At 40.8% G+C, this 26,127-nt stretch overlaps 1 protein-coding gene across 2 annotated transcripts in view; it reads right to left on the bottom strand.

The window, feature by feature from the left end:
• PCGF5 (polycomb group ring finger 5) overlaps positions 1-25,654 on the bottom strand; it is a 121,985-nt gene extending 96,331 nt beyond the window's left edge. For both annotated transcript variants that reach the window (XM_039465222.2, XM_074382568.1), the window contains exon 1: positions 25,549-25,654. The gene's annotated coding sequence lies outside the window, so the exon portion shown is untranslated. The remainder of the gene's footprint in view (positions 1-25,548) is intronic.
• Positions 25,655-26,127: the final 473 nt, after the last annotated feature.

Here is a 26,127-nt window from a genome sequence, read left to right as displayed (position 1 = left end):
GAGGCCTTTGGAAGGTGACTGTATCATGAGAGCATGATTGAGGTTAGTGCCCTTACAAAGGAGATGTCAGAGAGTCAGCCATTCCCTTCCACCATGTGAGGACATGGAGCAGGTGCCACCTGGAAACCAGGAAGTGGGTCGTCACCAGAGGCCAATCTGCTCATGCCCTGATGTTGAGTTTCTCAGCCTTAAGAACAGTGAGAAATAAATTTCTATTGTACATGGATCACGCAATTTGTTGTAGCAGCCCAAACAGACTAAGATATTAACCTCAGGAAAAAAGGTACACTTTAATTTCTATCTGGCTTTTATTTATTTGTAAACTATTTGAAATTGTTTCTGCAGTTAAAATCTCCATATGTTTCCACATGATCGAGGAAAACCTTTCAAAACTACATTTTTATACTCATAACTTCAATGCAACTTGAAAATATAGATGTGTTCAATATGAAAATATTAATGTGCTCAGGAGCCGTGGTGGCTCCGGCCAGTTGTCCTGGTGCTTGAGGAGGTGAGGCTATGTGTTTAAGGCCAGCCTGGGCAACATAAAAACCTCTCATTAATTAAAAAAAATGTAAAAAAGAAAATATTAATGTGCTCAATACTGGCTCAGATACTTCTTAGGATTTTAACTGTTTCCTACTAGGCAAGAAGGCCTATGTGAAAAAGAACTGATAAACCACATGCACTGTGCAGGCCTCTATGAAGTATGTTATCCTAGATATTTAATATTTATGTATATTCTTTGGTCTTAACTTTCTTACATTATCATCTAGATATGAATGTATACATGGAAACATCTTATTAACTTGGATATTTGTAAGGGCATATCACAATAGAAATTAAAGCAGTATAATTTTTATTTCATATATTACTAAGTAGAATTCATCTTGAAACTCCAAACAGCAAGTGTAGACTCTCAATCCTTTACAGAGAAATCTTATATTCATTTATCAAGCATTTAAGAGTGTCTACTATGTGCCAGGCACCATGTTATAAACTGGGATTTCAAAACATCACATCCCTGCCTTTGCTGAGTGCACTGTCTATTGGAGACAGGTATAAACAGATACCTGTCATGACATGAATAAATTGGGACAGAATGGAGGGAGGTGATTAAGTATCATGAGGGTCAAGGGAGGATGTCTGGAAAAAGGAGGACATTATCAGGGTCATAAAAGAAGATTTTGCCAGGCAAAGACGAGGAGTGTGTTTCAGATGGAGGCCATAGCCATTGTGCAAAAGCAGAGATGAGAAGTGGAATGCCTTAGGCCCTGGAGGAATGCACGATTCCACCTTCTCCACACCTGTATTCCTGTAGCCACAGGCTAGCTAATCTCACTTTAAATCCATAATCACCTATCTTAGTAGACCTTAAATGCTGCCCAGCAATCACACTTCATTTCCCTAGTGCTCCCTACTCTCCCTTTCTCCCAGACCACTCTTGCATGACTCTTTACCTTTCTCTTCAAGCCTCTAATATTTCTTTCCTGATCCTCAATCTCAGCTAAGGAATGAAAAAACTGATAAGGGTAGAAAAAAGGTTGGGTAGGTCAGCAGGCTCCAAATGACACTGTAGATTTGGAGTTTGTTCTCACACAAGGAGGAGCCAAAGACCTACCTCCACAAGAGAAGACTCTGGCAGAAGGATCCTAAGGGGCAAGAGTGGAGGTAGGGAGGGTCAGTGAGGAAATTAATGTGAATGAGAATCCAAATGAAGGCAGTGGCCATGAAGTAGACAAGGCAGTGTTAAGGAAATAAAATCAAAGTCTATTTTATAATGAAATAGTGGGTATGTAAGGGAGAATATTCCAATTTCTCAGCAGCAAAATTATATTTAATTTTAATTTACTGGTTTTAAGGTTTATTGTTCCTAAGAAGTTACAATTAATATAATTTTAATGTATACAAAATGGTATTTTCTGCTTCTAGGGTCATCCTTGTAATAATAAAACAATTAATATTTGAAATGAATTAAAGGCCTGTGATTTTAGAGCCAACAGAACTGTCCCTCTGCCATTAGCATTGGAAGATCCTAGAAATAACAACAGTTCTTTCATCGAGATGTTAAGTCATTCAGTTTTTAGGACTAGTAACTGTATAGAAAATATTCTAATTTTTTTCTAAATAATTGGGAAAGCAAAAATAAATACTAGAATTCTGGCTACACAGAAAATTTTCAGGTATACATGTTTATAACTAAACATACATACAGATAGTAAGAAGTAAATATACAGACTTCTCTGAAGAAAGCATGAAGCATTGAAGTTGTGTATATAACATACTTTCCCTATGATCTCTTACTGAAAGGATGTAAAAAACAGAAGGACCCTGTGAATCAAGAGATACCCACTTTGCATTCATCACTTCAAACTTCCTTCCTATATCAAGTGACATCTGAGGTTTTTTAAACGAAAAGACAATTTTTTTTTCTTTTTAGGTGTGCTTCTCTGATAGCCACCTCTGCCTCACCTCTGGGAATCTAGTATTGAAGAGGAATCCCTTTTCTATGGACTGTATCCACAAAGCAGGTGCACTCACATCATAAAGGCTCTATCAGGTGCTTTCCAGATTCCTAAAAAATCTGTACATGAAGATCTTTATCTACCACAGCAAAAATGTGCAGAGCTTGTAACAGTGGTTCCCAAACCAATGTGCACATTAGTGTCAAACCTTATATATCTATCTCATACATCTATATATCATGTGGAGGCCCCACCCTAGACCAATTAAATCAGAATCACTACAGATAGGTCCCAGATACCAGGAGTTTTTAAAAGTCCCCAGATAATTCTAATATGAAACCTGGGTTGAGAACCACTAGCCAGAACCTTTTCTGTGTGGTCTGCAGATCAGTAGCATCTCCTGGGAAACTTAGAAATACAGAATCTCAGCCCCCACCTGAGACTGACTAAACCAGAATCTGCAATGTAATGCCATTCCCAGTATTTATGTACACACTTAAGTGTGAGAATCGCTGGCCTAGTGATTCTCACTGGCCTTGCATCAAGTGAGCAAGTTCTAAATAACATTGATTAGATGAAGTAATCCCTCACCTTAAAGATCAGACTTTGGCCCAGCAGTATAAATGTATGTAAATGTAAAGCAGTTCCCCCAGAAACCAGCTGGGACAGCTCCCTATACATGGAAAGAATGTTAGGGGCAAGTCCCATCAATGTATGGAGTAGGGCACTGGCTTGATGTAAAACAATTACTAGTACATCCCTAGTTGAATCTAAGGAGGCAGGGAATGGAACTGGTGAAAGGTACAAAAGAAACTTTGTAACTTGACATTTTAAACATTTTAGTTCATTAGGTTATTTATTTATATATGAAGTTTTTCCCTGAGGTCTAAAATACTTATTTTATCTACACAATAAACATTTCTTCTTTTAGGTATACAAAATTTCTTTCGTTGAAAGTTCAATGCAACAAGACTTCTGACCTTGTGAAATCATGCAGTTCTTACATTCCTTCATCTCTTGCTTGCTAATCACCTTTCTAAGAATTCTCACCATAGACAATTAGTGAGCTATGAAAACTGCTGGTGACTCCAGTTGCAACCTGGCAATGCTGTTACTGGTGAATGCCTGGCAGACCATGGCTGCGAGGGTCAGTGCAAAATCCAGGTCAGATCAAATAACTTGAGGGCAACCTGAGGGTACAGCTGGGTTAGCCCAAGAGGTGATGTTAAAGGCAAAGAAATAACAAAATGTTTTTAAGTTAAAATTTACTTGAACTTGAGCTCTAAAATTACTCCAGAGGAAATTCAAGATAAGGTCATCAATTTAACTACTGTCTGCAAAACATAAAGAAACAAATATTGAAGGAGGAAGTGGCCAAGATGGCTGACTAGAAGCAGCTAGGATGCGTGGCTCTCAAAGACAGGAATGAAAGGGGCGAGTAAATACAGCACCTTCAAGTAAAACATCCAGGTAGTTGCATTGGGATTAATCAAGGAAACAACCTGATTCACAGAGAACGGAGAAAAGCAAGGCAAAATGATAGCCCACCTGGGAGCCGCATGGAGTGAAGGGTATCTCCCCTGCCCAGGGAAGCAATGAGTTAATGTATGGCCCCAGGAAACCACGCTTGCCCCACCAACTTTGCAACCCCTGGGTCCGGAGAACCCCTCATGAAACCACTCCAGTGGTTGGCCTTCAGTCCAATACACAGAGCTATGTGGAGTCTCTGCAGAACAGCCACTCAGGCACACACAGAAACCCAGGAGCTTTACATACTCCAGCTCCGGGCTTCCTGGCAACAGTAACTACAACTCTGGCAAAGCGGGAGGTTAGATCTCCATACATACCCCTAGGAAAGAGGCAAAATCCAGGGGGCTAAGCAGTGACAGTCAACAGGCCCCACTTCCATGGCACCTCACAGGATGACACAACGGCTTGGAATTCCAGCTGGGCACGGACAACAGTGTTGCATGGAACTGTCACACGGTTCCTCGGGGGAGGAGTGGCTGCCATTGTTGCTGTTCCAGACTGTGGGCTTTGGAGACTTCAAACCCACTGGGGGCAGAAGGGATTCCTCAGCACAGCACGGCTATTCTACCAAAACATGGCCATATTGCTTCTTAAGTGAACCCCCAATCCATTCTTCCTCACTGGGCAAAACCTTCCAATTCAGGCCTCCAGACACTCCCACTAGTGTTCTCTGGCTGAGAGAGATTTGAAAATTTCCTGGAACAGAGCTCCCAGAGGGAGAGGCGGGCCACCACCTTTGCTGTCTGTGTGACTTAGCCCTTTCAGCCTCCACGTTTGGAGAGCCCAAGCCAACTTGGGGCAGAGGTAGTACCCCAGCACAGTACAGCAAAAATGTGGCCAAACTTCCTCTGTAAGTGAGTCCTCTATCCTGTTCCTCCTGACTGGGTAAGACCACCCAACTGGGGTCTCCAGCTACCTCCTACTGCTTCATTCAGGCTGGCAACAGGTCCATACCGCCCTGGGATGGAGCTCCCACAGGAAAGGGTACACTGCCATCTTTGTTACTTCATAGCCTTCACTGGTGATACCTCCAAGTACTGAAAAATCCAAGGCCACTAGGGACTGGAGCAGACCCCTAGCAAACCACAGCAGTAGTACAGAAAAGTAGCCAGATTTGAAAAAGAAAAAAAAAAAAATCAAAAAGTCGGCAACCTCAAATATTGGAGGTAGATAAGCCCACAAAGATGAGAAACAATCAACACAAGAACACTGAAAACTCAGAGTCAGAGTGCCCTCTTTCCTCCATATGACCATATCATCTCTCCAGCAAGGGTTCAGTTGGGCTGAGGCCACGATGGCTAAAATGACATAAGTAGAATTCAGAATATGGATAAAACCAAACCTTCTGAGCTAAAGGATTACATTGTAACCAATGCAAAGAAGCTAAAAATCATGCTAAAACATTGCAGGAGCTGACAGACAAAACAGCCAGCACAAAGGACTGTAACCAACCTGATAGAGACAAAAAACAAACACAAGAATTTCATAATGCAATCACAAGTATTCATCTCAGAATAGACCAAGTGGAGGAATCTGACCTTAAAGACTGTCTGTCTGAAATAAGACAGGTGGAGAATAGAGAAAAAAGAAGAAAAAGGAATTAATAAAACCTCAGAGAAATAATGGGATTATGTAAAGAAACTGAATCTACCACTGACTGGTATACCTGAAAGAGATGGGGATAATGGAACCAATTTGGAAAACATATTTTAGGATATCATCCATGAGCATGTTTCCAACCTAGCTAGACAGACCAACCTTCAAATTCAGGAAATGCAAAAAACTCCAGTAAGATACTCCATGAGAAGAGCATCCTCAAGACGGGTAATAATCAGATTCTCCAAGGTTGACATGAAAGAAAAAATGTTAAAGGCAGCAAGAGAGAGAGAGACCAGGTCACTTTCAAAGGGAAGACAATCAGACTAATAATGGACCTCTCAGCAGAAACCCTATAAGCCAGAAGAGACTGGGGGCCAATATTCAACATTCTTAGAGAAAAGAAATTCCAATCCAAAATTTCATATCCAGCCAATTAAGCTTCATAAACAAGGAGAAATAAGATCCTTTCAGACAAGCGAATGCTAAGGGAATTCATTACCACTGGTACCGCCTTACAAAATTCCTGAAGAACACAGTAAACACGGAAAGGGAAGACTACTACCAGCCACTACAAAAACACACTGAAGTACACAGACCACTGATACTATAAAGCAACCACATAAACATGTCTGCAAAGTAATCAGCTAACATCATGATAACATGATCAGAACTACACATATCAATACTAACCTTAAATGTAAATGGGTTAAATGCCCCAATGAAATGACACAGGGTGGCAAACTGGAAAAAGTCAAAAGAGACTTATCTCACATGCAAACACACACATACACTCAAAATAAAAGGATGAAGAGAAATCTACCAACGAAGTGGAAAACAGAAAAAAAGCAAAGGTTGCAATCCTAGTTTCTGCCCAAACAGACTTTAAACCAACAAAGATCAAAAAAGACAAAGGGCATTACATAATGATAAAGGGTTCAATTCAACAAGATCTAACTATCCTAAATACATATGCACCCAACACAGGAGCACCCAGATTCATAAAGCAAGTTTTTAGAGACCTTCAAAGAAACTTAAGACTCCCATACAGTAATAGTGGGAGACTTAACACCCCATAGACGGATCATTGAGAAAGAAAATTAACAAAGATATTCAAGAGCTGAACTTAGCACCAAATCAAATGTATACTCAGCACTGGATCATAGAATATACATTCTTCTCATTGCCACAAAGCATGTACTCTTGAAATTGTTCACATAATCGGAAGTAAAACACTTTTCAGCAAATGCAAAAGAACTGAAATACTAAGAAACAGTCTCTTGGACCACAGCACAAATTAGAACTCAAGACTAAGAAATTCACTCAAAACCATACAATTGCACGGAAAATGGATAACTTGCTCCTGAATGACTTTGGGGTAAATAATGAAATTAAGGCAGAAATTCAGAAGTTATTTGAAACTAATGACAGCAAAGATACAATGTACCAGTCTCCAGCACACTGCTAAGGCAGCATTACGAGAGAAATTTATAGCACTAAATGCCCACATCAAAAAGTTAGAAAGATCTCAAGTTAACAACTTAACATTACAACTAAAAGAACTGGAGAACCATGAGCAAACGAATCCCAAAGCTAGCAGAAGACAGTAACAAAAATCAAAGCTGAACTGAAGGAGATAAGAGACATAAAAACTGAAAAGGTCAATGAATTCAGAAGCTTGCTTTTGAAAAAAATAATAAAATAGATAGACAACTAGCTAGACTAACAAAGAAAAGAGAAGATTCAAACAAACACAACCAGAAATGATAAAGGGGATATTACCACTGACCTCAAAGAAATACAAACAACCATCAGAGAATATTATAAACACCTCTATACTTATAAACTAGAAAATCTAGAAGAAATGAATAAATTCCTGGACACATACACCTTCCAAAGACTGAACTAGGAAGAAACAGAATCCCTGAACAGACCAATAACGAGTTCTGAAATTGTACAAAGAAGAGCTGCTACCATTCTTACTGAAACTATTCCAAAAAAGGAATAGTTTTTGAAAAGTTCTGAAAAGGAAGGACTCCTCCCTAATTCATTCTATGAGGCCAGCATTACCTTGCTACCAAAACCCAGCAGAAATACAACAGAAAAGGAAAACCTCAGACTAATATCCTTGATGAATACTTATGCAAAAATCCTCAAAACAAAATCCAGCAGCACATCAAAAAGCTTTTCTGATCAAGTGGGCTTCATCCCCAAGATGCAAGGTTGATTCCACATACACAAAGCAGTAAGTGTGATTCATCACATACACAGAACTAAACAAACTAAAGACAAAAACCACAATTATCTCAATAGATGCAGAAAAGGCTTTCAATAAAATTCAATATCCATTAATGCTTAAAACTCTCTAGGTAGGTAGTGAAGGAACATGCCTAAAAATAATAAGAGCCACATATGACAAACCCACAGCCAACATCATACTGAATGAGCAAAAGATGGAAGCATTCCCCTGAAAACTGGTACAAGACAAAGATGCCCTGTCTCACTACTCCTATTCAACACAGTATTCAAAGTTCTGGCCAGGGAAATTAGACAGGAAAAAGAGAGAAAGTGCATTCAAATAGGTAAGGAGGAAGTCAAGCTATCCTTGTTTTCAGATGACAGGATCCTATATCTAGAAAATCCCATCGTTTCAGTCCCAACATTTCTCAAGCTGACAAACAACTTCAGCAAATCTCAGAATACAAAATCAATGTGCAATAATTAGCTTAAAGTCAAATTCCTATACACCAACAAGGGTCAAGCCAAGAGCCAAATCACAAATGAACTCCCATGCACAACTGCCACAAAAATAATAAAACACCTAAAAATAAAGCTAGCTAGGGAGGTAAAAGATCTCTACAAGGAGAACTACAAACCACTTCTCAAAGAAATCAGAGATGACACAAACTGAAAACCATTCTATGCTCATGGATAGAAAGAATGAATATCATAAAAATGGCCATACTGCCCAAAACAATTTATAGATTCAATGCTATTCCCATTAAATTACCATTGACATTCTTCACAGAACTAGAAGAAATTATTTTAAAAGTCATATGGAACCAAAAAGAGCCTGAATAGCCAAGGCAATCCTAAGCAAAAAGAACAAAGCTGGAGGCATCACACTACCCAACCTCAAACTATACTACAGGTCTATAGTAACCCAAACAGCATGGTACTGGTATAAGAACAGACATATAGACCAATGGAGCATAAAAGAAAACCCAGAAATAAGGACACACACCTACAACTATCCAATCTTTGACAAATCTGACAAAAACAAGCAATGGGGAAAGGATTACCTATTCAATAAATATTGCTGTGATAACTGGCTAACCATATGCATAAGACTGAAACTGGACCTCTTCCTTATACCATATACAAAAATTAACTCAAGATGGACTAAAGACTTAAATGTAAACCAAAAAACTATAAAAACCTTGGAAGACAACCTATCACTCAGGGCACAGGCATGGGCAAATATTTCATAATGAAGACACTAAAAGTAATAGCAACAAACCAAAAGTTGACAATTGGAATCTAATTAGCTTCTGTACAGCAAAATAAACTGCCAGCAGAGTAAACAGCAACCTATGAGTGGGAGAAAATTTTTGCTAACTATGCATCTGACAAAGGTCTAATATCCAGCAGCTATAAGGAACTTAAACAAATTTACAAGAAAAGAAACAAGCTGCTCCATTAAAAGGTGGGCAAAACACATGAACAGACAAATTTCAAAAGAAGATATACATGCCACCAATAATCTAATGACAAAAAGCTCAACATCACTGATCATTAGAGAAATGCAAATCAAAATCACAATGATACACCATCTCACACCAGTCAGAATGGCTATTATTAAAAAGTTAAAAAAAGAAAAAAGAAAAAATAGATGCTAGTGAGGTTGTGGAGAAAAAAGAACATTATACAGTGTTGACAGTGTTTTGAATTAGTTCAGCCATTGTGGAAAACAGTGTGGTGATTCCTCAAAGACCTAAAGACAGAAACACCATTCAGCCCTGTCAAAGGAACATAAATAGTTCTACAAAAAAGACAGATGCATGTGTATGTTTATTGCAGCACTATTCACGATAGCAAAGACATGGAATCAAACTAAATGCCTACCAATGATAGACTAGATTAAAAAAAAAAAAATGTGGCACCTACACCATGGAATACTATGCAGCCATAAAAAAGAACAAGATCATGTCCTTTGCAGGAACATGGTTAGAGCTGGAGGACATTATTCTTAGCAAACTAACACAGGAACAGAATACCAAATGCTACATGTTCTCACTTGTAAGTGGGAGCTAAATGATGAGAACATACGGACACGTAGAGGAAAACAACACACATTGCGGTCTTCTGGAGGGTGGGGAGTAGGAGAGAGAGGATCAGGAAAAACAACTAATGGGTACTAGGCTTAATTCCAGGATAATGAAATAATCTCTACAACAAATCCCTATGACTAAAGTTTACCAATGTAAGAAACCTGTACTTGTACCCCTAAAGTTAAAATACATTTTTAAAAGATTTTTTTTTTTTTAAAAAGGAAACAAATATTGGCTATCTGACAGCCATTCTCATTATTCATGGGTAATCTAACTCACCTCTCCCATGTCTCTTCCTTGCTTTCCTCCTATTATTCTGACTTAAAAGAGACCACACTAGTTCAGATTTGAGGATAGTGAGGACCTGACTTGAAACAGAAGTACTGAGAGAGGACAAGATAGGAAGAATACAAAAGATGTTTAGAAAGCAGAAGCAAAGATGCTTCAACTACCTGGGCTAGAGGATTTAGCCCTAGCTCCTTATCAGAAGTAGCTAGCAAGCTTTTAAAAATCACTAATTCCCTAGAACTCACCCAAAGCCCAAACAAATCAGAATCTTGAGATGGGAGAGTCATCTGAATTTTCTTTCTTTCTTTTTTTTTTTAAGACCAAGTCTTGCTCTGTCATCCAGGTTGGAGAGCAGTGGCCTGATCTCACCTCACTGCAACCTCCGCCTCCTGGGTTCAAGCGACTTCCTGCCTCAGCTTCCCAAGTAGCTAGGATTACAGGCACCTACCACCATGCCCGGCTAATTTTTGTATTTTTAGTTGAGATGGGGCTGTACCATGTTGGCCAGGCTGGTTTCAAACCATGATCCACCTGCCTCGGCCTCCCAAAGTGCTGGGATTACAGGCATGAGCCACCGCACCCGTACTGAATTTTCTAAAAGCTCCCCCAAAAGATGCTGAGATAGAGTGAGTGCTGAAATTGTGGGGGATGAATCTAACTTCCAAATAATAATGCTTCATGTATTAGGTTGGTGTAAAAGTAATTGTGGTTTTGCCACTGAAAGGAATGGCTTAGTAAATCATTTTCTAAACTACTTATTACCATTATTTTTTTCTTACTATTTTTAATCAAAATAACCTGTGAAAATTATTCTTAAAGTATACTACTAGGTTTTAAATGAGAAACAGCAGGCCAGGTGCAGGGGCTCACACCTGTAATCCCAGCACTTTGGGAGGCTGAGGTGGGAGGATTGCCTGGCTCAGGAGTTTGAGACCAGCCTGGACAACATGGTGAAATCCTGTCTCTACAAAAATTTTAAAAATTAGCTGGGTGTGGTGGATTGCACCTGTGGTTCTAGCTACTTGGGAAGCTGACATGGGGGGACTGCTTGAGCCTGGGAAGTCAAGGCTGCTGTAAGCTATAATCACACCACTGCACTCCAGCCTAGGCAACAGAGCAAGACCTTGTCTCAAAAAAAAAAAAAAAAGAAACGAAAAAGGAAAAAGAAAAACAGCAATACCCTGCCTCACCTCTCCACTCACTCCCAAAGGCAAGCTACTTAAAATCTTTTAGCTATTTCTTTTGATATTTAATTGCATCTTCCTAAATAATGTTATACTGCTGTGTCTTGATTTATTAATTTTAGACACTTATTGATATAATTACGGCTGTCCCATTGTACTCTAGCTTATTCTTTTCCATCTCATAATACTGTATAGTTATGTCAGTGTTTTTTTCCCAGCCTACCTTGCAGTCAGGTATGGCCAGGGTCAACATTTTGTCTGTATTTCTTGGTACAGCTGTACCAATTGTTATTAAAATACTTCCAAACTAGCTGGTAAATAGTTGCCACTGAAGCTTTTCCATTTACCAGCTTTTAAAAATCAGTAATAGAACCCAAATGCCAGTTCCTGAGGAACCAGGACACCCTTCTGAATAATATGTTACACTTGGCCAAATGTATCAGATCATCTATCAGTTTTGCATTTGTGTTTGTTTAGTGATCCTTCCTCCTATTCTGATCAGGACTGGCTTCTCAGTAAGCTGCTATACTAATGTCATCTGAAGTTTCTCTTCACTGTCATTCCAGAATTTTCTTTTTTTTTTTCTCCTGTGTTTGACTACCTGTTTCTGGAATTCCACGTATTATTCTTTCTTGGTTTATATCCACATTTTAATAAAACATACCAAACATACCACCCATTAGCTTACTGTGAAATGATGCATAGAGAATAAATTTTTGAGATCTTTCATGCCCTCTACGTCTTTATTCTATTTCCCACTTAATAGTTTGTCTTTGAAATTCTAGATTGAAAATCATTTCCCTCAGAACTCTGAAGGAATTAACCCATAGTCCTTTGATTCCAATGTTGCTATTAAGAAATCTAGTGTCATTAGACCTCCTAATCTTTTTGTATGTGACCTCTTTTACTTTCCTTTTTTTTTTCTTTCTTTTTTTTTTTTTTGAAACATTGTCTCCCTCTGTCATCCAGGTTGGAATGCAGTGGTATGACCTCGCCTCACTGCAACATTTGCCTCCTGGTCTTAGGCGATCCTTCCACCTCAGCTCTAAAATAGACGAGACTACAGGTGTGCATTACCACGCCCAGCTAATTTTTTTTTTGGATTTTTTTTGTAGAGATGGGATTTTCATGTTGTCCACACTGGTTCTGAACTCCGGGAGTGGGCCTTCCAAAGTGCTAGGATTACAGGCATGATCCAGCACACATAACTATGACCTGTTTTTCCGCAGGAATTTAAGATATCCTCATTTCCCTTTGTATTTTTAAATTTTACAATGATTTGTTTTGTATACTGCATATCTTTTGTGGTCCCTTTTTCATTTATTCTTCTAGCTAATCTATAAATGTATGTCTTCCCATTCTGGGAATTTTTTTGCATTATTTCTTTGGTAATTCTTTCTCCATTACTTTTCCTTGTAATCGCTTTCTGGAACTGTTATTAGTATGGTGGTACACCTGCTAAACCAGTCCTCTAATTCTATTTCTCCTTACCTATTTTCCATCTTTTTGCTTTTAGTTTCTACTTTATATTCTGGTCCACCCAATGAAACTTTTTGCCATTTAATTTTTAAAATCTAAGATTTATTATTCTCTGATTATTACTTTTTCACAGTCCCCATTTTTATTTTATAGAAACAGTATCTTCTCCTCTCTTTATATATTAATTATAGGTGTTATGGCTTTGATTATTTTCATTTTCTTCTTGCATTTCTGCTTTCTCTGTGATTTTTTTTGTCATTGTTCATTTGTTTTGGGTTTTGCCTTTTTTATTGAAGGCCTTCTTCAAATGTCTCATATTCATTTACACTTAAGAACAAAGCATTGAAAAGCTGACTGCAAGTTCCATGTTCACAGGCGGACGGAAAGGAGGAAGGAGGGTTATAGGGGTGTTGAGTGATGGGCTCACTGTAGAAAGAATATGTGGTCAGTAATTTTTTTCATTGTGGGACCTCAAATGTCAGTTTCTGTAAGTCCTTCTAAGGCTGCTCATTTTGCCAGTCCTGTCTGGATAATTACCTGACTATCCTAGGATTGGACTTGGGGAAGAGTATGGAGTCTCACTGTTTAGTGAGCACAATTTCATTAAATTCCTTTTTCTGGTGATCATTTTACCTTTCTCCTCTGTTTTGTCTGGCATTCCTAAATCCAGAATCTCTATTTTACATTAATTTCTCAGGGAAAAAAATGCCCAGTCTCTGTCAAAGACTTCATCTTGCTGTATAGCACAGGAGAAGTGAACTGAGGGTCTAGTTCCCTTACAGATTTTCCACCTATCCTTCATTTTCAGGCCTATGTCCCACTCCAAAGCCTCTAATTTCAGAAACTTTCTGGAATTCTAGGACATACGGTGGCTGTATCTTTCCAGTATCTCCTCTCGACTTAAGTTAAAGGCACTTAAATATCAACGTCCTTTGTTATACTAAGGCAGATGCCACAGGTCTATTTGCTTTTCATCTTCCAAAACTTTGCTGGTACCTCCTCTCTACTGTTGCCTCTTATATTTACCATTACTGTAATGGTGTTGCAGGAAAGACAGTAGACACATCGTTCCATCCACCAAATTCTAATCTGAAGTCTCATTAACTAAATCTCAAAACCACAGAGAATGCTATCAAAGATGAATCCTTATCAACTTCTTTTAACAGTCATAATTTCTTTTACAGACATGACAGATCAGATATTTTCCAACTATTTAAATGTTATCGTTTATTTTTTAATCATTAAAAAAATTCAAGAGAATCCTTCTAGATGCCACAAGACTTTTAATCTATTTTTAATCTATTAATTAATAAACTTAGTCTTAAAACATAATAGGATTTATTGCAGTAGGTTATAGTCAAACAAATAAAAGTACAGATTTTTTTTTTTGAGACAGAGTCTCATTCTGTCACCCACACTGGAGTAAGTTCTAATCTCAGCTTACTACAATCTCCACCTCCTGGGTTCAAGTGATTCTCCTGCCTCAGCCTCCCAAGTAGCTTAGATTACAGGCGTGCACCACCACACCTGGCTGATTTTTGTATTTTTAGTAGAGACAGGGTTTTACCCTGTTGACCAGGCTAATCTCCAACTCCTGGTCTCAAGTGATCCACCCACCTCCACTTCCCAAAGTGACGGGATTATAGGCATGAGCAACCATGCCCAGACTAAAAATACAGATTTTTTTTTTTTAATGCAATGAAGCTTTTTCACTGAATCCTTCTTGCCACTTCATATCCAGCCTATAGTGGCCTAAGTTGAAAGGTATTTACCTTGATAACTATCAAGCAATTTCCAAGAAGACCTTTGACAGCTGCCCCAAATCATCAACAATACAGGAGTCTTGGCTGTTTTACTTCTAAAGACAGGCAAAGGAAGGAAGAACTTTTAAAAAATAATCAAGTATGAGGACTTTTCTCACATACGAAGTATCACAATTTTTTTTACTTCCATCCAAAGGACTCAAATCTGAAGATGCTTAGCCTGAAGAATTTAATTTAATCTTTAAGACTGAAAACCTACCACTTGTCCTAAATACTAAGTTCACAGTTTCAGAAATAAGAAATAAATTACAAGAGTAACTACAGAATAAAACACTAATATTACACTTTTGATCTTGTTCCACTTGAAAAACGTGCATATTTTGGACTTGCCAAAATATATAATTGCCTCCTGCTACTACTCATGACTTCCGTAGCAGAAGAATAAAAGATTCCCATGGGAGGAAAAAGAAATTAAATTTGTCTATTTCTTGAGCTGGGTGGTAGTTACATGGATATTCACTTTTTAAAATTCATTAAACTGTGCATTTACATTTCAAAAGTTTTCTGTATATGTGTTATATTTTACAATACAAAAACTTTTTTTAAAGTTAAAAGAGAAATAAATTAAAAAGGCAGAAATTTAATTTGTCATGAAATACACTGCCTTAATCTCACTTGGCCAGACATACTGTAACAGGAACAACGAGAGAAAAGTTGTCATGATTTACTTTAAGGGCCTAAACCAGTGCCCCACCAAATTTCAATAGTCATCTTTGTTGTTTTATTCAAAACACTTTAAAAATTAAGTTCTTTTTTTTTTTCTTTTTTTTTATTGCATTTTAGGTTTTGGGGTACATGTGATGAACATGCAAGATTGTTGCATAGGTACACACATGGCAGTGTGCTTTGCTTCCTTCCGTCCCCTCACCTGTATCTGTCAAAAAATTAAGTTCTTAAACATCACAGCATATGTTGCATCCCATATGGTAATACTGATAACTTACATTTGCATAACACTACTTACTTGCAAAGAGTTTTCACATCGAATACCTGGGAGATAGACCAGATATTATTTTTTCTTACACTACAGATGAGGAAACTTAGGCGCTTCAGAATCAGGACTAATTCCAACTTCCACATATCGAATTAAGGGTTCCTTTAGCATTTTATGAGGAGAAAGATCTTTCTACTTTTAAAAGTTCTGAGTTCAAAAACAGGATCTCAAAGCTGGTAGTGTCTGTCATGGCATTTGTGAGTTTCCTGACATTCCCAATGAGGAAGGAGAGATCCACTAAATATGGATATGAAAGCAATAAACTGAGGACCTATGCACAAACGTTTTCCAGTTATTTAATTCACTTCTAGTTGACATAAAAATGTGTCTGCTGCCAGAAAGGTTTAACTCAGACGTAAACATAAATGTCACCAGTACTCTACTCAGTAACCTATGTTCAAGGGGAATCAACACCATTTTGCCATTCAGGAAGTGTTTAAAGGAGAGATATGACCCATCCATTCCTGGCTTCTCATCCTACATCATACTATTCCCCATAGATGTGTAGTAATTTATTTGGTTGGTATATGACAGTCATGGGTCTACTCCTTGGTATGGTGAAAACGTATTCTAAGATTTTGTTCAGTGGATGCTTTAATTACTTATTCTGCCCTAGAAGGCATTTTTCTTTTTTTCTTCTGAAACAGAGTTTTGTTCTGTGGCCCAGGCTGGAGTGCAGAGCACAATCCCTGCTCACTACAACCTCCATCTCCCAGGTTCAAACCATTCTTCTGCTTCACCCTCCCAGTAGCTGAGATTACAGGGTGTGCCGCCACAACTGGCTAATTTCTGTATTTTTAGTAGGATTTCACCATGTTGGCTAGGCTGGTTTCAAATTCCTGACATCAAGTGATCCGCCCACCTCCACTTCCCAAAGTGTTGAGATTACAGGCGTGAGCCACCGCTCCTGGCCCCAGAGGGCAATATTATCTGAGATTCAGAGATCCCAGTTCTTTTAAGAGCCAGCTCCACCATGCCTGTCAGTAATCCTGGGAAACTCACATATATCTAGACATGTTTAAAAGATTTTAAAGCTTCTTTATCTTTAAAATAAAGGAACAACTTCCTGATCTTTAAGGTACTTTCCAGCTCTACAGACTAAATGCTCAGAAAGGCATTAGGAGGTGTATTCTATAGTTTCTAAAGACAGACACTGACACTGACATAAAATCATTTTGATATTTTGGCCTCATAGCTCCCAAAGACCAATGATCTTCTATCTCCACTGGCCTGTGACACTCAACATCCCCACATTCAGCCACACTTTGAATTTTTGTCATCACTCAGAACTGATCTCGCTACAATAACCCTGAAAGTTCCTCATGCCCTTCACCACTACCCTCAGAACCTCCCTCCACATTCCCATATTCCCCTTTCCTTCACTCTTGCTGAATCAGCCAATGACATACTCTAAGCTTGTATCCCCTGCTATTCTCCCAGCCCATCGACGCTCTAGTGTCACTTGCCTTCCTACTCAACCAAGGGCCCATATGGAGTTGGCAGTTTCAGTGATACTCACACCATCTTTACTTCCAATTTTCTGAGCATTGCTGGAGAAAGTCATGAAATACAGGAGTGATTCATCCTATCACTAGGCTAAGGCCTTCTAGCAACTTACCAAGCCCTCATCACCTGTGGCTCCCCACCACACAGACCCAAAGCTTCTAAGCCTTTTCAACTCTCTTCCAATGCAACTTTACGCCTCACTCCCTGCTTACTTTCAGCAAATCAATAAAAGAGAACCAACCCATTTCAAATGAAGCCACCTGCGAGCCATCGACTTTCCTCTCCAGAACTCAAAATTTCCTTTTGCCTTCATCTAACTTCTTTCTTCCTCCAAGCCACATCTGCATTTTGTATTCTTCTACATTCTATGGATTTGGACAAATGTTTAATACCGTATTGTATCCACTGTTATTATTATACAGAGCAGTTTTACTACCCTAAAAATCGTCTGTGCTCTGCCTGTTCATCCCTCCTCCATCCTAGTCCCTGGCAACCACTGAATTTTTTTACTGTCTCTATGGTTTTGCTTTCCCAGAATGTTGTATAGTTGGAATCATACAGTATGAAGCCTTTTCAGATTGGCTTCTTTACTTAGGAACATGCATTTAAGCTTTCTCCATGTCTTCTCGTGGCTTGATACCACATTTGATTTTAGCACTAATATTCCATTGTCTGGATGTACCACAGTTTATCTTGAATGATATCTTGGTTGCTTCCAAATTTTAGCAATTATGAAGAAAGCTACTATAAACATCAGTGTGCAGGTTTTTGTGTAGCCACAAGTTTTCAACCTTTGGGTAAATACCCAAGAACACAACTGCTGGATTGTGCAATAACAGTATGTTTCATTTTGCAAGAAACCCCCAAAGTGTCTTCCAAAGCAGTTGTACTGTTTGACATTCCCACCACTAATAAATGAGAGTTCCTGTTGCTCCACATCCTTGCCAGCATCTGCTGTTGTCAGTGTTCTGAATTTTGGCTATTTCAATTGTATATAGTGATATATCATTGTTGTTTTGATTTGTATTTTCCTGGTAACATACGATGTGCAATGTCTTTTCATATGCTTATTTGCCATCTGTGTATCTTCTCTGGTGAGGTGTCAGTAAAGGTCTTTGGCCCATTTTTTAAATGAGTTGTTTATTGTTCAGTTTAAAGAGTTCTTCGTATATTCTGGATAACAGACTTTTATTGGACATGTCATTTGCAAATATTTTCTCCCAGTCTGTGGCTCACCTTATTATTCTCTTGACAATGTCTTCTGCAGAGCAGAAATTTTTAAATTTTAATGAAGTCCAGCTTATCAATTCTTTCATGGTTGTCCCTATGATGTTATATCTAAAAAGTCATCACCAAACCCAAGGTCATCCATATTTTCTCCTATGTTATCTTCTAGGAGTTTTATAGTTTTACTTTCAGGTCTGTGATCCATTTTGAATTGATTCTTGTGACAAGCCTAAAGTCTGTGTCTGGATTAACTTTTTTCTTTTTTTGCATATAGATGTACAGTTGTTTCAGCCCCATTTGCTGAAAAGACTATCTTTTCTCCACTGTATTACCTTTGTTCCTTCGACAAAGATCAGTTGACTATATTTCTGTGGGTCTATTTATGGGCTATTCTGTTCCATGAGCTATTTGTTTAATTTTTTGCCAATACCACTGTCTTGATTACTACAGGTTTATAGTAAGCCTTGAAGCTAGGTAGTGTCAGGCCTCCCCAACTTTGTTCTTCTCCTTCAGTATTGTGCTATTATATGCAGAGGTCTTTTGCCTCTGCATATAAACTTGAGTCAGTTTGTCAATACCTACAAAATAACTTGCTAGGATTTTGACTGAGATTATATTAAATCTACGACTACAGTTGGGAAGCACTGACAATATTGAGTCTTCCTACCCACGAACATGGAATATATCTCCATTTACTTAATTCTTCTTTGATTTCTTTTATCAAAATTTGATAGTTTTCCTCACATAGACTTTATACATATTTTGTTAGATATATAAGTATCATATTTCACTTTGAGATACTAATGTACTGCTTTTAATTTCAAATTCCACTTGTTAATTCCTAGCATATAGAAAGGTGATGAACTTTCATATACTAGCCTTGTCTCTTACAACCCTGCTATAATTGTTTATATGTTCCAGGAGGTTTTGTTGTTGTTGTTGTTGTTGAGTCTCTCAGTTTTCTACATAGACAATCATGTCAACTTCAAACAAAGGTTTATTTCTTCCTTTCCAATCAGCGTATCTTTCTTTATTTTTTGCCACATTTTCCCATAAGTAACTTCTTTATTCGCATCATGATTAAGGCAATCAATTCAATTATTCAAAAATGGGCTCTCTTCTAGATTAAAAGTGGGCATTATTATCTTTTATCCTGTATCCTGTATCAAAATATTATACTGTAATTAAACTGGGCAATCTGCATGTACGGCTACCCTATCCTACCTCTCCTACTTGAGGAGTCCCTAGTGCATTACTGCCCTCCTACACCCTCCCTCAATTCATTCCTTTCCTCTCCACTGGCAACCACACTATGCACAAATGTTCTCAAGCCTTCCTTATGGTTTTAAGAAAGTTTCATTGACACTTTTCTTGCCTCATGTTATTGTCTTCCTTCCTAACCCCAGCCTCTGATTTTCACAGCCCAATCACAATTTACACTTGCTCTCCCCATTTCCTTCCATCCTGGCACGCTTCAGGTAACTAGCTGACTTTCATTATCCCCACTGCCCAACTGACTCTGCTCCTCGAAGGCTACTGATGATGGTCTCACTGACAAATCTAATGCCCTTTCCTTCCTCACCTTTCTTTGCCCTATGTTTTCCTCATTCTCCTCCTTCTTTCTTCTGAACATCCTGTCTGCCTCCTCCTGTCTCCCTCAAGCCCACAGATACTAGCTTTCACAAGGCTCTATCCTAGCCTTTTATTCTTCTCACCACACTCTGAACTGTTCTCACAGGTTCACCATCCCCCTCCAGAAGGATGCCCCAAATCTTTCTCTATTTTTAATGGCTCTCATCCATCTAGATTGTCCACAGGCACATACAAGTTAACACATCCAAATCCAAACCAATAATCACCTCCATTAATTAGACAAATACTTATTGATTACACACTACTTGCAGGGGCTTTACTAGTGTCCCTTCCTATTTAAGTCCTTGCCAACACCGATTTAAGTGACTTAGCTTCTGTCTTTGATTTCTTCCTCAACTCTTACATCCAATTAGCCAGCAAGTTCTGTTTCATTTACCTCTGCAGTATCTTGCCCAACTCATCTGCCTCCAACCTAATTTAGGTTCTCATCACTTCTCTTCTGGAGAATATTTCAACAGCTACTTAACTGGACTACGTGTGGCTCCTGTGATGAAAATTACTCTTTCAAAGCAGTCTTGATCACATCATTCCCCCATTAAAGTATTTCTGATACTTGCCTACTACACTGTCTCCTTAGCCCAGCATTCAAGATGCTTCACAATATAGCCCTAATTTCCCCTCCCCATGCAGCATTCTCTCCCATTATACTGCCTCCAGGCTCCTCAACCTCCAGTTTAACCACATTCTTCTCCAAACCTGGATATGCTCATATATTCTTACCTTCAAGTCTTAGCACAAACTGGTCTCTACACCTCTGCCACTTGAAGTCCTCTGAATTCTTTACGGTCTTGCTCAAAATTCCCTAATTAAATCTTACCCTTTTTTTTTCTGGCTAGAAATAGTCTTTTCCTCCTGTAAATCACAAAGTATTTTCTTTATGCCTCTCTAACAGTTCTCCCATGTAAAACAGTCTTTAGTTATCTGTCTTATGCTCTCTATATGACTCTTAAGCCTCTTAAAGAAAGAGTATCTATGTCTAATTAACCAGTATACTCCTGATATTGCTTTATATATAGTAAGCTGAATGAGAGGTTGAAGTATTCAAGTTAACTTCATATCAATTATATAGCATATAAAATAATGAAAATGTACTTGTCATAAAAGTTAATTTAGACAAATTCTTAAGAAGGTCTAGAAACTAATCATTTTTATATTTCTTGTTGGATTAAGGATATGTGAATTACCTTAAACTAAAAGTTCAGGAGAACTGTATATTTCTTTACTGGTTCCTGAAACCACAGAGCTGGACAAGATCTTAGAGCTCATTAACTCCCCTCCCCCATCCCAACCACCAATTCTCCAGTTGAAAAAACTGAAACTTCTGAGACATTAAGCTGCCCCCATGGTCACACAAGTCTGTAGTCATAACTATAGCAGTTACCACTTATTAAGAGCCTCTTATACACCACACACTTTATATATATATGTACACACATTATCTCAGTCTCACACAATCCTTCAAGGTAGATGGCATTATCACCACTTTAAAGATCACTTGTTGTGGAGAGCTCTGCTCTTGTTAAGGGCAGAGCTGAGTTTTAGCCCCAAATCTGACTGGCTGTAACCTAGGCTTTTCTATTGGATGCTCTGACAGAGGCAAGACCTATCAGATGTCCTGACTGCTGTCTCCTACTGTTTCTCCAGTAAATAATTATGCCAAGTAAGGAAATATGCACACTTACAAGTTTTAAGCCTTTTTTTTTTTTTTTAAATCTGGAGGCATAAAAATTAAACAGTAGTTTCATTATTATAAAAGTTCTAAGGTTAAATCTAAGGTTATTTAGTATCAACATCTGATTCTGTTGTCAGAAAACTTCTTCAATGTGGAAAGGAGATATGTTTTCCTGCTTTTTCACTTCCTAAATATATTTTCAGCTTAAAATCCATCTGCTTTCTCTGTTGTTGTTGTTGTTGTTGTTTTCCTTTTTGAGATGGGGTCTTGCTTTGTTTCCCAGGCTGGAATGCAGTGGCACAATCTCAGCTCACTACAACCTCTGCCTCCTGGGTTCAAGTAATTCTCTGCCTCAGCCTCCTGAGTAGCTGGGATTACAGGCACCCACCACTATGGCCAGCTAATTTTTGTACTTTTAGTAGAGACAGGGTTTCACCATCTTGACCAGGCTGGTCTTGAACCCCTGAGCTTGTGATCCATCCACCTCAGCCTCCCAAATTGCTGGTATAACAGGTGTGAGCTACTGCGTCTGGCCCAACTGCTTTCAATAAGTATTTGTTGAGCTCCTAGATGTCCCAGGCACATGGGAGGGTACAAAGGTGAATAAGACATGATTTTTCCCTCTGAGAGTTCACAAGCAAAAGGCAGACAATCAACTAATGATAGAAACCACTCTTTTCCACCTATAGCAGCTCTGGCTAATTCAGGAACTTCCAACCATTGAAGCCCTCTCAATCACTTAAGCCTTTTATGGGAGTCAGAGTCTTGGTTCTGACTCTTGCCCTGTACCTTAGGAAGTCATCTCACTGTGCCATAGTTTCCTTGGTAAAGAGACTGACTGATTAAAAATGAATGAACTGTGCCAAGTAATTTCAAAGTCTCTTTTAGCTCTAAAATTCTACTGTCTCTGAGCTTACTCTTGAGATTATGCTTCTGCAAGTGATCACAGCTATTATGGAAAGGGAACTGCTAGATGTCCATTCTTCTTCAGCACTAACTTCAGAAATACTGAGTTCAGAAAATATTGCTACAAGACTGGGGCTGATTAATATGCCTCCAAAGTTTATCATATAAACTTTATCAAAGTTTATCCTCTAAAGGGGTATTATTAAATGTGACATTCAAATCCTTCTTACATTGTATCACTGACTTTTTATAGCTGTAATTCTTTGGAATCTATTTAAGGTGTTTAAAATATAATTTTAAATAACTCCTTTTATCTACTATTTTGTGGCATTATCAACATGAATAACAACAAATCAGAGTTAAGGCCTCTGCAGCAAAAATCCTGTTTTAATTTCATTAAATTAATACTTCATATTGGATTACTTGAGCCTAGGTGGTTGAGGCTATGATTGCGCCACTGCACTCCAGCCACTGTGACAGAGTGAGACCCTGTCTCAAACAAAAAACCTTCATATTAAGTGTATCTTATGGACCTTCCCAAACTGTAGCCAAACTTCATGTTGTTTTCCAGGCACTGGGGAGCGAAAATATAGAAATATTAGTATTCCAAATGAGTGGAAACACATGACTGCAGGACTTGACTTTGCTGATTCCATTTCAAAATCCTGCACTTTTTTTTCAACTAGCACAGAAAATATTTGTAATCATCCAAAAGTTACACAGTAACATGCTTTCTCTTGACAGGGCTCCACATGTTTTATCTTTCTTTATACTGTCTTAGGATATGATGCTCTAACCCATCTTGTGCTTTAGGTTAACATCACAGAGGAGAAAATCAATCAAAACCAGAAGGAAAAAGAATCAGAACTGCACCAACTTGGTGACTTTCCCACAAAAAAAGCACTTAATTTCAACTGTCAAAAACAGTCCTACCAAGAAATCAGGAAAAGAGTTTATTCACTTATGAGTCAACAAATACTGTGTTTCATGAATGCCAGGCACTGTTCTAGGTGCTAGGGTTTTATCAGTGAACAAAACAGCCCAAATCCCTGCCATGGTGGAGCTTACATTCTAGTAAGAAGAGATCAGACTTAAAAGAACTTAGAAACAAAGTAAGATCAGATAAGCGATTAGCTGTGAAGAAAATAAGATAGTACTATGGGGTGGCTCCTGGGGGGAGGGGTCAGGAGATAATGAAGGAGATCAGGAGCGCCTCTCTGAGTAGATGCCACTTGAGGTGAGTCCTAAATAAGAAAACTTTATTCAATCTTACTAATGTGGGGTGAGAATGAGTCAAGTTAGTCTTTGAGAATGACCACAGTGGGAAAAATTCTGTATTCATGAATGGTTAACGAGGTTCCTTTCAGGATCTGGATTTTTAAAAACCCTCAAAAAAAACTAGCCTTAAGGAGTCACATTTTTCTTTTAAGATCCATTTAAAAATTTTTTCAAATTACTTTAGAGCTACTTAGGTAGACGCAAGTACTAGGAGGATTCCTTCAGAGTCCGACATCTCCCTCACTTGACACCAAATACTAAATGAGACAGGACCTAGCCCTGCAGCGAACCAGCGCTCCTCCACCGACTGATTAATGCAGCCAGGTGGAATTCTGTAACTCTTCCAAGAATGAGAAACAAGCCGTGGGGAATGTGGGGACCCTGACCCCCCAAAGTTATTGTGGAAGGGAGAACCCCGTTGCCCTTTTGCACTGACTCCGCCGCCCCTCCGGGCGTCCCTGATTCCCCCGCGAAAGTTATTGTGGAAGCAGAGGACTCCGTTGCCCTTTTGCACTAAGTCTCCCCCGCCCCTCTGGGCGTCATCACTGCAGAGGGGCCGCTCTCCCTGGGTCAGAAGCACACAGCGAGTACGCGCGCGTGTGTGTACCGCGCGTGAATCATCGGGCCCGGTCCGTGGGGCGATGATTCATTCACTGCCCTGGAGCTCACCGCCACACGTTCCGGGCGTACTATGACGGCCGCACACGCAGCTTCCTTGATATTAAACAAATGTTTCAAAGTACAAACGCCTGAGGCCAGAAACGTGTAGACCTAGGCGAGGCGGCGGCGTTTCGGCCGCTGCCGGAGTGTTGGCGGGGCTGCGAGGGGAGAGACGGGCACGTCCGTCCGGGCCCCCGCCGACACCACGGCACGCGCGCGGGAGGCGCCCGCAGGGGGCGCGGAGGGCGTACAGGTGGGTCCCGCTGGGTCCTGCCTCCTGCCCCTCCCTGCCACTCGCGGAAGGCCACCGCGCCCTCCCCAACACGCCTCTCGGTCGCCCCTTTCCTCTCCGTAACATCTTATATAATAACCTGAGCTAATCAAAACGGAAGCGACGCGCGCAGCCGGGAGCAGATGCTCGCGCCCCGAGCCCTCGGCCCCCGAACTAGGCGCCGGGGCGCGCGGTTGCCGGCGGGGGAAGGGCCCGAGCGCCGAGTCGGGTCGTCCCTCCTCGGCGAAGGCGCCACTGCTGCCGGTCCCCGTCAGGAAGCCGCGAGCGTCACAAACTGCGTCAGCTTCTTCAAACACATTTCATGGTCTCCCTACAGCCAGGGATCCGCTGCTCCCGCGGCGGGGCCGCGGCCGGGGCTGGCAGGCGCCCCTCTGGGGAAGAGAAAGTTCCTCGGGGCCCTCCCTTTGCCCGCCCGGCGCCCGGCCCCGCCGCGCCTCCAGCCCCTCTCCGCGCGCCGCCCGCCCCGCCGCGCCGCCCACCGGCCCGCACCGAGGTCAGGTTAGGCAACTTGTGACCCCGAGGCGCCGGGCGGCCCCCTCCCGCCCGCCAGGCTCGCCCGGCTCCCGGGGCCTCTCCCCGGCCCCGCGGAAAACAGCCACGCCACAAACTTCCCTGGGCCGCGTCGGGCGGGGAAGCCTCCCGGGTCTCCGCGCATCGCCCTTACCTTGCTCTCGAGAGGCCACGATCCGGGCGGGCCGCGCGGGGCGCGTGGTGCGCGAGCGCGCGCGCGTGGGGCGGTAGGTGAGGGAGCCCGCGCCGGCGGGGGCGGGGCGGGGCAGCGGGGGTGCGAGCGGCGCTGGGCGGGGGCTGGGCCGGCCCGGCGGGCTGGCGCGAGGAGAGCAGAGCCCGCGGCGGCGGCGGCGGCGCTGGCGCTGGCGGCGCTGGCGGCGGCGGGCGCGGGGCGAGCGCGCCGAGGGGGCGGAGGAGTTACCGTGGGTTTGTTTACGCATTGCTGCCCGGCTCGGGGCACAGCCCGCACTCCCTGATTGGACACAAACTGGGGCACAGCCTCTCGCCGCCGCCCGCCAGGCCTCCTCGAGCAGCCACCGCGCAGCTCCCGGAGCGCCCTGCCCGGCACGGCCCACGGCTGTGCCCAGGCCTGGAGGGGACAAGCCGCGGCGGCTGCCCGAGGCGGGCGTGGAGCCCAGCGTTCGCCCGGGGCTCGCAGTCGCCCACCTGTAGTGGCCCGACCTTGGCAAGGAGAAATTTGAAACTTCTCAGGCTGGAGACTTCGTATCGTACA

This window comes from Saimiri boliviensis, chromosome 12 (genome assembly GCF_048565385.1).
Source record: "Saimiri boliviensis isolate mSaiBol1 chromosome 12, mSaiBol1.pri, whole genome shotgun sequence".
NCBI classification, from domain to species: Eukaryota; Metazoa; Chordata; class Mammalia; order Primates; family Cebidae; genus Saimiri; species Saimiri boliviensis.
The sequence above is the reverse complement of the archived record's forward strand: the minus strand, read 5'-3'. Positions and strand labels throughout refer to the sequence as shown.